Below are 13,035 nucleotides of genomic sequence, written 5' to 3'. Positions count from 1 at the left end.
ATATATAATGTATATATTAAAATATATTATATATTATGTAATAATACATATACACACAGACATATATGTAATATATATATAGTATATATATATGTATAAAACATAACATAAATATATTCTATATAATAAATATAATATATTATAATACACACACATATATCAAAGTGATACATATATATTATTATAATATATATATATAATAAATATATATATAAATATATACTAATATACACACACACACACAAAACACCCAACACAACACACACACACACACACACACACACACGCACACACATATATATAATATAAATATATATAAATAGATATGTAAAGTATATAAATGAATATTATAAATATAATATATAAATATATATGTGTAGTTATACTGTATCATTTATAATAATATAGTAGTAGGTATATAAATGTATTATGTAGATATACATATAACACATATAAAATGTGTATAATTAAAACACATAAATATGCCTGAATAATATAGTATATATAATATATATATATAATATATATATATTTATATATATTTATATATATATATATATAATCTTATATATAATATAATATATGTAAGTAATGTATATATATATATAGTATAAATATATATATAAATCTATATATATGAATAATGTAATATCTACATAATATCACAAATATATGTGTAAATATACACCTATATAAATGCATATATATATAATATATATATATCTAAATATATAAAGTATATAAATATACACACACACACACAACACAACACACCACACAGCCCACACACACACCCACTCACCACACACACACACACACACACACATATATATTACTATATATATATAATATTTATTTAATATGTATATATATTTTCTTTTTTGTCCAAAGATATATCTCTTTATACCTCATTTGACTCTATTTTTTTTTTTCCTTTTTATGTATTATCTTTTAAACAACAGACGAAGAATGACTAGATCATAAATCCCTTCCCCTTTTGGCTTCCTCTCCCAAATGACCTGATCGTCCTCGAGGCCGTCCCCAGGAAACTATCAGTTCTAAGACGACGTGAAACCTCCTTGCATTTTGAATCTCTCACCTGGACACAAAGAAGTCTTCCAGAAGAGTCATTTGTCGTGCGGACGAGAAACACAAAGCGCGGTAATTAGTTTCATGCTGAGTCTTTGGAGGACACAGTCACTTTGAAGGAAAATATGCTTTTCTTCTTTTTTAGATAGTTTTTTTTGTATTTTGTCATTTTTGGTTCATATTGGAGTTGTTGTTTATTAAGGATTTCGGGCGGGTTCATGAGCAGTGACGGATATTCGGAATTTATCTAATCGTTAGTTTATAATGATGAAAAAAGGTATTTTATTGATAAACGTCGTATTTAGGAAACAAATGATTAATTAACTGGAGCCTGGAACCGTGAAGAGCTACGCCAGCCAAACACACAAAAACTGAAGGCTGATTGACGTCTATTGTGAATTTTTTATTCCCTACTTTTAAAGGACCGAGCTCTGCATACCTCTTTGAGTGAATCAACTTTGGACAACCTCCTCCGTTTTACGCATTTTGCACTTCCCGCTTCCCTTATCTTCCTCCTCTCCGTTTCCTCACCATCTTTGGGCTGTCTCCACTTCACTCCTCCTCCTCGATGCTCATCTCTACACGATTCAGCTCTTAATCTCTCTCTTTAAATCCTTAGCTCCTTTCTTCTTCACCACCCCTTATCAATTACCTTCTCCACGCATTCCCTCCTTCCTTAATAGACCATCAACCAGATAATCATGCGACAAAGGAGAGTAAGCGCGAAAAAGAAAAAGAAAAGAAAAATAGCACACCTCAGTTAACAAGATTTAATTAGAGTCGATGGGTGCGCTCCACACAAACATAAAGCGGGTGTTTGTTGAAAAGACAAAGAGGTGGAAGAGGCAATTTATGTTCATAAGAGAAAACGATATGGGCATGTTTGCAGCGAGGGGAATTAGTGGCAACGTGTTCGGGGACTCTTTCGCTAATACTGTTTAGAAGGGACTTGCCTTGATGGGGCTTTGTCTTATCGCTACGGGATATTGTGCAAGAGCCTACAGTGATTTTTAAAAGTTTTCATTGCTTATGACATTGGGTAGTGATTCAGCTAGAATGATTTTGAAGTGGAAGAGAGACAGATTGATGACCAAAGGGACTTAAGCGATACTGTTGCTAAGCTTACTGTATTTTAAACCTTCGTTGATTCCAGGCAATAGGGCCAATTCAGCATGTAATCGGGATCTTAATGGTAGGAAACAGACGGCTTACGTGTCGGTCCTCGAAATCCACATGTTTTAAACTAATTATATAAACTTTCATTATTTGTCATTAGTCCAGAGTTTTAGTTACAGAATTCGAAAAAAGAGAATTCGATTTTTAAACCATTACGGAAATTTAGAAGATATCCAGTGGAAACTGGCCGTAGATTTTTAAGCGAAGAATACATGGTCCATACAGATCGAAGGCACAGTGCTAATGCAGTAAATTTTTTAACTTAACTTCTAAACTTCTTCGTGTATTGTGTTAAAAGTTTTCTGGTGGTAAATAACATTCTGTAAAAAACAAGCTGATACTCTTTCTGTGTACACAAAAAAAACCTACAACTAATCACACACATACACGCGAAAAGTTGTCTGTCTATGTATGTATATGTATGTATCCATGCATGAATCTAAATCTGTCTATGCTATCTACTATCTAACTCTCTCCCCTCTTTCTCTCTCTCATCATCTCTCTCTCTCGCACACACACACACACACACAACACACACACACACACATTAAAGACACACACACACACACACACACTCCCACACACACACAGCACACACATTCACCAACACACACAAACACAAAACAAACAACACATATATGTGTGTGTATATATATATATATTATATATATATATAGATAAAAAAAAAAGACGAGAGAGAAAGAGAAAGGGGGGGGAGACAACAGAGAGAACTACATAGATAAATAGAGATATAGAAAGATAATAAAATGAATAGAAAGCTACACAGAGAGACAGACAGATAGATAGATAACTGAAATAAAAAGAAAGAGAGACAGAGAATGAAAGGCACACACACACACAACACATACATACACAGACATACATACACAGACATACATACACAGACACACATACACAGAAAACACTATATACCAGAAACACAGCCAAAAACTTCGTTTGGTTTGTTAAAAGCGAAAGGCCATATTCCTATAATCAAGATGGCTTAATGAGGCATAACACACGCTCTAGTTTTGATTGCCGAATCTTTTGTTTCATGTTCAATTTTTTATGGAGGGTGAAACTTTCATCATGATAATGGTAATAGGAGATTTGGAAAGAAAGGAATTTTAGAGTTATATAATAAGGATAATAGAAATAATAGCCACGATGGGATAATGGTAGTGTTATTAATAGTGAAAAATAATTATAAAGCTATGATAGAGAAAAATGGTGCTGAAATGATACTGATAAAGATAATGATATTGATCATAAATAATGACAATGAGATACTAATACAAATGCAATAATAGATTACAATAATAAGGCTATAATATAATAATAACTATGACGTGATAATTACTATTCTTTAGATCTATGTTCTTAATAAATTATTAGATTATTATCCTTTATAATTGGTTAGTAGAGATGGTTTGTACATGATAATAATGATGAATTATAAATGTAGTGAATTTCCCTGGCTTCAGCGTGGTCCTTCTGTAAGGCTTCCGGGCCGCCCTTCCCCTGACGATACAGTTATCTAAAGAAAATATACGGACACTCCGCCCCCTGCAAAGATGACGAGTTTTACTGTTTTCCTGTGTTTATTAATTTTTTATTCCCTTTGACTTACCTTCTCATATGGTCCGTGATGCTACATCTACAGCTAATTTCTACTACTACGTAACACTACTATGTACACTACTTACCTTATGTTCCATACTTACCATTGTCTTATTCTTGGCCATTTTTGCTCCGACTGATTCACCATAGCTTTGGTTCTCTCTTTCGGTGTTTTCCTCACCCCGTTTTTCCCTCACGAGATCCCTTCTTTCATTTCACTTTTTCCTACTTTCTGTCCATTATTTCTTTTTATGTGCCCAATTTCGTATAGTATTTATTATTCTTTTTATTATAATAATTTATTTTAACTCGCCACACAAACTGGCATTATGGATAAACCCACTCACCAAGCGCGAAGCCCCAGTTTAAAAGGTCAAAGCCAGGTTGGTCAGAGGAACACGTCTTTTAATCTTGTGTGGTGACAGACCGTAGGTGCTTCTCGAAGCTGGACGGGTATGGTGTGTTGTCGTGTATATGTTATGTTCAGAAAGATTTGTGCGTAATAAATGTAATGATATGGATGCTCTTTTTAGTTGCCTTTTTAGTCAACCAGTGATGTTATTTTATTGTTCTTTTATTATGCCTACGGGATCACTTTCACAATCACCTTAGAGTCATCACCAAATATACCAACCCATTGAGATTACCAAATAAGTTAGGTAACACGCTACCAAATTAACATCTGATTATCCCAAATACAATGATGATGATAGATACTCACTACTAACTACTGAACTTACTACAATACTTCTAATATGATAAACAATAATAATGATGATGATGATGATGAATAATAATAATAATAACGACTGTAATAATATTAATCAATAATAGCAAAGATGATAAGACTACTGATAACAAGGACAACAATAACAATAATTGCAATTATTATAATAGTGATATTAATAAACAAAAAAGATAATGGAAAATAAATCAATTATTTATATGTAGTATATATAATATATATATAATATAAATATATATACAGACACACACACACAACAAGGTATCAGAACAACACACACATATATATATACGAATATGTATATGTATACTATATAATATAAATAATAATACACACACAAACACATAGAACCAACTAAACATCTATGTTATCTATCTTATCTATATGTATGTTACATGTATTCAATACACACACTACACACACACACACACACACACACACACACACACACACGCACACACATATTTATATATATATATACACACACACACACAGACGTATAATATTTATATATATATCATATATCATTAAATATATATATTAATAATATATATATATTAATATATATATATATATATTTATATATATATATATATATATATATAGTATATATTAATATCTAAAACCCAATGCCGATGGTGAAAATTAATTAAGAAAGATGGGAAAATGCTGTGTTCATTTTCTATACTTTGTAAATGTCTCTGCACAAAGATAAAGCTCTGCTAGTGCTTAGTCCACAAAGGAGTCAATTAAGTAGACCTTCGCCCTTACGAACTGATTTGAATTGGCGGGAAAAACGTATTTTCTACTAGTGCATGAATAATCAATGGAGTTTTATTTATTATAAACATATAATTACTATAAATTTATAAAACAGAAAGTAACATCAAACTAAGATAACGTAAAACTATTTCGTAAATCAAAGAAAAGGTAAACGGGCGTGGGGGGAGGGAGGGGGGGGGGGGGGGGTAGGGGGGGGGGGGGGTTAGGTTTGCGAAGTTCTAGGTTCGCCCGGCCTTCTAGAGTGGCCCGCCTGTGTCAGCTTTTTACGGCTGGTCCTCATTGAGTTGTCTGACACTCGTGCTTACCGTGGCGCGGATGCCAGCAAGCCGCTCCTCCGCCATGGTGTTAAAAGCATTTCCATAGACCTCTTTACCAGCACGCGGCTGTTGTGGGCGTCCATGTCTCAGGAATTGTGTAAATTGGTTAACAAGTTTCTATGTAGTGGACCTAGTGTGGGCACGTTCGGCTAGCCGCAAGTGCTTCAGCACATTCATAATACGCGTCGATTGTTGGGATAATCTGCCATGCAAAAGAGGTACCAGCGCATTCTGTGAAGAATGACCTTCGTACCTCTGTTGCTTACTTCAGAGAGTGCCAGTGGTTGTCAACAAGCTGTGGCGTCTGAGTACCAGCTGCCGAGGGGAGGTTTCGTTTCCCCACCTCTTGTGGAGCTGCCGTAGGAAGGTACGACCGACCAAGGCACACTTCTCCATAAGTAATTTTTTCGGCTCGGTTTTAAATCGTCATGGGATTTGGGGGCATACCCCTCCATGCGGCGGCTAGTCTGTCACAAGCTCTTTCCCAAATCATGATACCGATGTGGCTTGGGACCCAAATTGATGAAAATTCTTCTACCCTGGAGCAAGATTCTCTGTGCATTGTGAGAAATCGTGGTCAGTAGGTAGATTTGTCTGTGGGTGAGCTGTGCTGAAGACCGTCAAATGGCTGCCCTGTGAGTCGTTGTATACCACGTGTCCTTCCCTTAGGACGGTGGCTAGGGCTCCATGATTGCAACTGCCTCTGTTGGCCTGTAGCGAGGAGGCGTGTCTGTTACCCTCATTGATCGTGTGGCATCCCTAGCTGAAAGCCGGCGCTGCAGTGTGGCTCAGAGGGCTCGACCGATCCAATCCCGTGTAGTATTTCTGACTACCCGAAAGAGTGACGGCTGGCAATGACCTGTGGGCTTCTGCCTTTAGGCTAGGCATGGGTATAAGGCTCTTTTTTTCATTGACAGGTTCATTATGTTGAACTCCCTATCGGCTCAGTGCCCAGTGCGGTTCTTACGGCAAAGTCCGGGGTGGGGAGTCATGCCCTTAAGCAAGAAGCGTTTCTTTGAGCTGAATGGCGTATCAACACCCGGCCTGTATGAGACAGCCGGAGTTGTTTGCAACGAGCTCGTTGTCTTGTTCGAGGCAATCTGACTAATATTTGTCTTAATGCTTGTGTTCCTGGAGCCTGGATGACCTTTGACAGAAATTGGTGTTGCCGTTAAATCGATTCGTGAGTCAGGGGGAAAGGTTTGCCTCCATCATGAGGTGAGGACTGCTTCGTCCACCTCGGGGCAAACCCAAAATGATCCTGGCAAAGCTTCATTTTGGCTGTTACTATCTAATTTGGTCTGTGTGCTTTTTCTTTGCAGCAATTAGAGCGACTGGAGGCATAGTCCACAATGGCCGGACAGCATTAACATAGAAGAGCTAGTACTTTGTGTCTGCCCCTATGCGTTCTTCCTCCAAGTCAATGCCTCATGACAGACAGTCTGCTTTGGTTCGGTCAACCAGTACTACGGACCTCTTATGGAAGGAGAGGGTCCGGTCTATCCATACACCCAAGGTATAGGTAGTCCTTGACCCATTCTAATTCCACTTCCCTGGATTTTCAGTCTTGTGCCTCGAGACGTCTCTGTCTCAAAGACCATGGCTTTGGATTTGGCTATCAGAAGAGCTTAGTCCCCGTCCTACAACACTCCTCTGACACGAGGTCCAGACAACGCTGGGCTTTATTCTGGCTTTTGCGTGGTCCCAGTGGAGGTGATAAAAAGCGAGATCGTCTGCATACGAGATGATCATGGCACCTACCACTGGAGGTTTATGTTGAGATGCAGGACATTAAAGAGTGAATAGGGCTGGGACTGAGAACCCAACCCTGTGGCGTTCCATTTTCGAAGCGGATGTGCGGCGAAAGGTGACCCTGGAATTTGACATTGGCATGTCCCTGTTCTGAAGTAGTCACCTATCCAAGCCAAGAGCTGTTCCCCTGTTCCCTTCTGGATCAGGCTTTCCTGAATGGCAAGCGGACTTGCAGTTCAAAAGCCTTCACCAGGTCAAGAATACCACCTACAAGCTGGGCCCTTGCTGATTGTGCTTAAGAGCGTGGCTAGCTGTGTGCTGTGGTGGGCCCATGCCCCTTGCAGAACCGTGAAGGTGTTTCGCGGGGGTCCCGTTTTCCATTGAAGCCGGTTTAGTACAATCCTCTCAGCCGTCCTTGGCCAGAGCAGCTGAGCAGAGAGATGGGCGGTACTTCCCCGGGCCCTTTGTTTTGGGGCCGGAGAACTATGGTAGCCCATCTTCCAACTCTGGGGTAGAGTGTAAGTTTCCCAGGGGGGGGAGCTTTGTTGATGAGTTGCAAGAGTGCACGCTCACCTGCTACTCCTAGTGGGAGATAATGGGGTACGAGATCCCATCAGAGCCCGGGGCTGGTTGGAACTGTTATATTAGGCTTTCCTTAGTTCCCGTCAAGGCAGAAAGATTACGTCTGAGTTATCGGGTCGGCTGCCCTATTCTCTGATCGGAGCGTGTCTGTTCTGGCTGTAGACGCTCTTGTCTTGCCCTCGTAGCTCGTCAGGCCAGACTGTTGCTAGCTCGTTTCTCGCAGAGAACTCGTGCGCCAGTCTGTTAGCCTCGACTGCCTTTTTTTATTTGGGGGTTCGTGATAGGTGCACCTCGGGGCATGAGCGGCTGGTAGCTCGCTCTGACCCGTTGCCACAGCTCTGAAAGGGTGGTCTGGTGGTCGAAGACCACGCACCATTCCAGCCACGTTTTCCTGCCTGACTCAGTTGGCATGTTTTCCGTGGCATCCGGACAAAGCTTCCTTGAGGAGGGATAGGTTTCAGGGGTGTCTTTGCCTTCGGAATAGTTTTTTCGGCACATTGATGGTTCACCTGTGGGTTGACCTCACCTGATCTCGTCATTGAAGTACCATGGCGTCTTTGTGACTTCTGACCCAGGCCGATTTTGGGTATGGTCTGTGAGGCGGCTTCATCATAATGCGTATTAGGGCCAGGCTGGCCTTCGAGCAACTTCCACATTTTCGAGCTTTGTGGGGGATTGTTTGCATCCAGACGAGGCCAAGCGTTTTGAACGCCTGCCAGTTGGCCTTAGTCCTGATTTTCCAATCTTGGATTTGGTCCTTAGGATTTCGCTGGGCCAGCCATCCATGAGGGTAGTTATAGTGCCCGTAATGGTCACTTGTGACGGTCTCATCGACACAACCAGCCATCCCCCCACCAGAGTCTTAGTGGACCGAGGGTGAGGTCTAAGACACCTCCTCTGACATGCGTTGGACTCTTGGGTGTATGAGGAGAGCGATCTCAGGAATGTCGCTAGCACGTCAGCTATGTGATAGCCGGCGCATCCGGTGCCTGCGGAGGGAGGCCAGGATGGGGTGGTGTGCATTGAAATCTCCCCCTAATGATCACTCGGATCGTGTGCAGCAGAAGCACAGACCTGGCTGATGTCTATAGCTTTTACAGCGTGGCCGGATGTACACATTGGACAGTTTTGAGGGGCCCCCCGGCCCAGGTGGACCTCGACGGCAAGGGCTTCAACATCGTCTCCACACGCGATGCATCGGCTATGCGGAGCAGGGAATGTTGCTCTCCACACGTGTGATCAGCCTCATCTTGCCAGGTGTTTTGTGCACGTGTGGAAGGCATGTACCCGGAGAAGCGAACAGTGTCCCTGTTAATGTCTCCTGGAGGCATAGACAATTCCCAATGTTCCTTGATCGCACACAGCTTGGAGAAAAGCGTTTTCTTTGCAGAGAAGCTATTGATGTTCCCTGTAGAGATGCTTAGATGGTTGTCATGAAATGTTACACAGTGAATAGTTACATCCAGGAGACATCGTCGGAGTCTGACAACTCATTGCGAGGTCCTGCTGGTTGAGGGCCCTGCGTCTGTTGTCAGGCTATCCTTGGTCCACTGGGGGTGGAGAGCCTTTGGCTAGCTCTGACTATGGTTGGTTGGCTTTCCCTCTCAGGGCTATTCTTGGCTGGCTTGCTGGCCCTTGCCTGGGCAAGGTCAGCGTGATCTGGCTCTAGGGCTGCACAGATTTACAGACCTGTTTTGGCTCTGCCTGTTGAAGCAGCCTGGTTTGCGAGTGGGGGGAGGGGAGTCGTCGTCCGGGGTGAGGGTGAGGCTGTTTTTCTCAGCGCAGTGCTTTTTTCTTCCCTTCAGGGCTGCGAACAGTCTGGGTCATATGCCGTCATGGCGCCGAACCTGCCTTCTCCAAGGACCAGGCATCCTCACTCGACTCCCCAGGCCTGATGCTACCTGCTGTGACAACCAGCAGTTAACAGGAGAGGCATATCGTCCTCGTCAAAGCGATGATCATCTGTTGGGGAGGAGTTTTGTTGTGCTCTTAAGAAACTTTTTCTATAGTTTCTTTTCTGCACCTTGCATGTCGGAAACTCCTTTTTGTTGGAGACATCCGGTGTCGGCTGGGGGGCGGCTTCCTCCTCTTAGGAGGTCGGGGGCTTTTCGCTTTTGTTCCTTCCCAGATCATGGGTGTCCCGGTGGTGGCAGGAACAAAGTCCTGATACGTTTTGAGCAACCTCTTGTCGCCAGAGGGCCGCCTTTTTCCTGACAGAGCATAGTCAGGCTCCAGGCATGATGCTTCTTGCACAGTTGGGACATTTGGTGTTGTTCCCTCTTTTCTCTTTGTTATGCCTTGAGGCGATACCTCTGTGTTGTGTGCCTTTATAGGCTACAGGACACCACATTTAAGGCTTGTGCTGTACAAGTTGCCTTGTGGTGACAGCGTATTTCAGGCACTTGAAAACAACGAAGGGGTTCTAGCACATACGTTCGAAGGTTTCAGGGTGCCCCAGTACCAGATCAAGGGTAGTGGTTGGGGCACCTTCATGGTCACCAAGGACTTGCCTGGTTGGGGCCTTCGCCTTCGACATTCGGGTAGCCTGCACGACCCTGTGGGTGTGAAGGCGATCAGCTCCACACCGTAACGAAGACTGAGACACCAAGTGCACCATCTTGGTTCTCTTTCCTCGGGACTTAGTGGGGAGAAAGACTCACTTAACGTTTTCTCCCATCAGTTAGCTCCTGTCGTTTCCCGGAGGAAATTTTTAAGGTAGCTTGATCTTTGGGCATTATGATGCAAGCCCTGATCTCGGGCGACCCCCGGATCGACAACCGGATTTATTTCCGTTGCAACTCCAATGCCCTGACCAATTGGTAGGCATTGTCGAAGCCTTCGAGTTTAGCTGGCACTTTGGAACTGGGTGGAAGCGTTTTAGAGGGGTCCCGACTCTTCATCAGAGTCGGTATCCGTCCTCGGACGCTTCGGCCGCCCTTTCGCTTTCGGGCTTGTTGAGGAGGCAGGAGCTGAATGCGGCTTGGTTCAGCCTGCCTCCCCTCGTCAATCGGGGAGGCCGTCTGAGAACTCCTGGGGCCATCCCTGGCTTAAGCTGTTGGCCTGAGAGGCCACTCGCGAGTCAAGATCTGTGACTATTCATGGACAGACCCATTGGCTTTCGGTCTTGTCCACCGTACAGCAGGTGACAGTGTCATCCTGTGCTTGGGGCTTCTTTTTGGCCACGAAGGCGCATATGCCTTCATGTGACTACCGTGGTCTGGGGAGCCCATGCGCGGTTCGTCAAATGTAAGATTCAGTCTGTGGGGGGTGTTTGATTGTTTTTTTCCATGAATTGGTGAAGTGCTTCTCTCATCACGCCCCCACCCAACCACGGAGTCCCAACTAGGGGAAGCTGAGTGTCAGAACCATGTCTAACAGCAACAGGAGTGAAGAGAGGATATACGCAGCCAATAGCCATTGTGACGGCACTCCGGTACCATTTGAGTGGCCAATGGCGGCATGACTGCTTAACCCTAAAAGCCTCCCGGGGGAGACGCAGGCCGATTGACCGTGACCGGGCGCGGGATCAGGCGCCCTGTCTTGCGCTGGGATAGAGGTCCAAAGAGGCGTGTTCTAGCCGCAGGGCGAACTCGTATTTCACGGCATCGCTCAACCACCAGGACTCCCGTCTCCACAGCGCACAACAGGCTAGCCACGCACGGACTACGCTGGATAGGTTGTAACAACCCCCTGGGAGAGATACCCGAGGGGATGCCCTTCCACCTACGAGACATCATTGTTTGGAGCCCTTTTGCCAGCCCTCTGAGGCAGGCCACCCAAAGGTTTTGCTTCACCGCAAGTGATGGAAGAAGGAGTCTTGCAGCACTTTAACCAGGCAGTTCCTTTCATCCCTCTAAGCACCACCCAAAGGTACTTCACCTCAAGTGAGGAAGGAAAGGTACCTGTGTCTTTCAAAGTAGATTCCCCCTTCCCTCTAACAAAGCCACACAAAGGCTGTTCACCTCAGTGAGGAAGGGAGTTTTTGCGTTCTGACAGGACTTCCTTTCGTTTCCCCTGAAGCCACCACCCAAAGGTTGTTCACACAACTCAGTGAGGAAGGAAAGGACCTGTGTCTTTTCGAAGTAGTTTTCACCTTCCCTCTAAACAGAACAGCCACCAAAGGCTGGTTTCACCTCAGTGAGGGAAGGGAGGTTTTGTTGCTTCTTGCCAGGCAGTTCCTTTACATTCCTCTGAAGACAACCGACCCAAAGGTTGTTTCAACCTCAGTGAGGAAGGAAAGGACCTGTGTCTTTTTTTCAAAGTGGTATTCCCGCTTACCATCGTGAACAGCCATCCAAAGGCTGTTTCACCTCATTGAGGAAGGATGGTTTTTGTCCTTTTTGTCAGCTAGGGTTCCTTTCATCCCTCTGAAGCAACCAACCGAAGGTTGTTTTCAACACTCAGTGAGGGGGGGGGGGGCGGTACTCTCTTTGACTCAAAACCATTCCGGACGTCTAGACGGGAGCGGTCGCCTGTGAGAAGGGCAGGGCCCACAAACGACCGAAAGCGGGCGGCACGGGGAATGGTTTACCCCGGCGGCCCCCGGCCGGGCTGCGTGCGCGAGCCCGCGAACCTTTGCCGTGCCCACGGGTAAACTGGGCGAGACAGGCAAGTACTCGTAATTGGCTCACTGGGACATAGTAGCCATGTAATGTGTAAAAACAGTCAAACAAGTACTCAAAGTGGGCAGGAGCACGTACGTACCCGTCGCATTGGATAAATAATATATATCATATATTATATATAATAATATATATATGTATATATATATATCGAACATATATACTAATATATATAAATATATATATATATATAAATATATATATATATATATTCATCAACACACACTATGTATCTAGCTGTTATATATATACAATATAATATTATATGTGTGTGTGGTTTAAGTGTGTTGTGTTGTGCGTGTGTATTGTGTGTGTGTGTGAGTGTGTGTGTGTAATACATCCGATATAT

Source organism: Penaeus chinensis, chromosome 30 (genome assembly GCF_019202785.1).
Source record: "Penaeus chinensis breed Huanghai No. 1 chromosome 30, ASM1920278v2, whole genome shotgun sequence".
Lineage (NCBI taxonomy): Eukaryota > Metazoa > Arthropoda > Malacostraca > Decapoda > Penaeidae > Penaeus > Penaeus chinensis.
The sequence above is the reverse complement of the archived record's forward strand: the minus strand, read 5'-3'. Positions refer to the sequence as shown.